The sequence below is a fragment of the Macaca nemestrina genome, chromosome 2 (assembly GCF_043159975.1).
Source record: "Macaca nemestrina isolate mMacNem1 chromosome 2, mMacNem.hap1, whole genome shotgun sequence".
NCBI lineage: Eukaryota > Metazoa > Chordata > Mammalia > Primates > Cercopithecidae > Macaca > Macaca nemestrina.
The window spans coordinates 41,659,441-41,661,155 of record NC_092126.1 but is presented as its reverse complement, the minus strand read 5'-3'; the positions used below and the strand labels follow the sequence as shown (position 1 = coordinate 41,661,155).

Here is a 1,715-nt window from a genome sequence, read left to right as displayed (position 1 = left end):
AGTTCTTCCCAACCTGATCTATAGTTTCAACACAATCCCAATCAAAATCCCAGCTGGTTACTCTATGGATATCAACAAAATGATTTTAAGGTTTATATGCAAAGGCAAAAGACCCAGAATAGCCAACACAATGTGGAAGAAGAACAAAGTCCAAGAAGTAACACTAACTTCAAGGACTTACTATGCAGCGACAGCAATCAAGACAGTGTGGCATTGGTAAAAGAACAGACACATGAATCAGTGGAACAGAAAGGAGAGCCCAGAAATAAACTCACATAAATACATTCAACTCATCTTTGACAAAGAAACAAGAAGAATTCAATGGAGAAAGGACAGTCTTTTCAGCAGATAGTGCTGCAATAACCAGACATCTACAAATAAAAAAAAAATCGATCTGGAATGATATGGCAGTGCCATGGAGCCTCAGTTGGCCTCAGATAGCTAGTCTCTTGCTGTCCCTGCTGGCAGACCACTCTGTCTCCTACAGGGCATGCATGTGCAGGATCAGGGGATATGTGTGATCAGTGGCTGCAGCCTAGAAAGATGGCAGAGCAAGAGCAAAGAAAAAAAAAATTCCCTTTGATTCCAGAATATCTCCTGAAAAAGACGGAGGCTTATCAAGCCCTCAAAGCCATCCAGGCAAAGTAGGCACTTCTGGTAAAGAATGAGCAGAGGTAAGGAAAAAGACTCAGGTTTAAGTGACTGGAATTGGTCCTACATATTCCTAGCAGCAGAAATGTGACAGGGTGCATCTCCTATGACTAGAAGTGAAGCCTCATGCCTTAGAATCGCCAGATAAACTTTTATTGGCCTCTGTTTTACACATCCAAAGGATTAATGGGGTGAGTTCACTGGTGCAGAGGAACACTGCAAGAGTTCTGAAGATTTTCTGTGGTGTCTGTCAAAGTCACTCCCCAGAGCCTAAAAGTGGAAATTTATGTGACCTGGGGATTTCCAAATCTGAAGTCTGTCCAGGAACTCATTTTGAAACGTGTACAAGCCAAGGTTAAGAATAAGACCATCCCTCCATCAGACAACATAGCAACTGAGGAGCACCTGGGAAGGTTTGGTGTCATTTGCTTGGAAGACCTCCTTCATGAAATGGCCTTCCCTGGGAAGAATTTCCAAGAGATCTCAAGGTTCCTGTGCCCTTTCTACCTCTCAATGGCCCATCATGCTACCAATAATAGAGTAGACTTCTTCAAGGATATGGGCTCACCTGGTTATCAGGGTGAACACATCAATCGGCTCATCCTCCAACTGAAATAGACCCAGAATTTCTGAAAGCACAGTGCATTGGAAGCACATGTTTTTGTTTTTTGAAATTATCAAGTATCTTGAAAGATTATTTTCTCCTCTGTCTTCAAAAACTGGAAGGGAAGGGCCAGAGAAAAGATAGTAGGTTGTATTCATGGCAGTCACCTCTCATCACAGTCCAGTTCCAAGGAAAATGTCCAGTATTCTCCAAGTTGACTGCTGCCTCCTCTGAAATCAGCACATGCTATGGAGGAAGGAGTCTTGTTTTGTCTTATTTTCTACCCTAGGGTTTAATGTTGGTGAATAAATGACTCAAGCATTTGCACAAGGACCCCTAAAACTCCTGCAGCAGTGGACCAAGCCCAGGGGCATACTTAAACTGGGGAGTACTAGGGTCTTATTTTGAAAAGACTTGAAATACAATTATGAAGACAAGCACAAAAGCAAGTGTTCACTTG

General features: G+C 42.5%; 1 pseudogene; it reads left to right on the top strand.

The window, feature by feature from the left end:
- The first annotated feature begins 543 nt into the window (after positions 1-543).
- LOC105470157 (ribosomal protein uL30-like) lies at positions 544-1,269 on the top strand (annotated as a pseudogene).
- Positions 1,270-1,715: the final 446 nt, after the last annotated feature.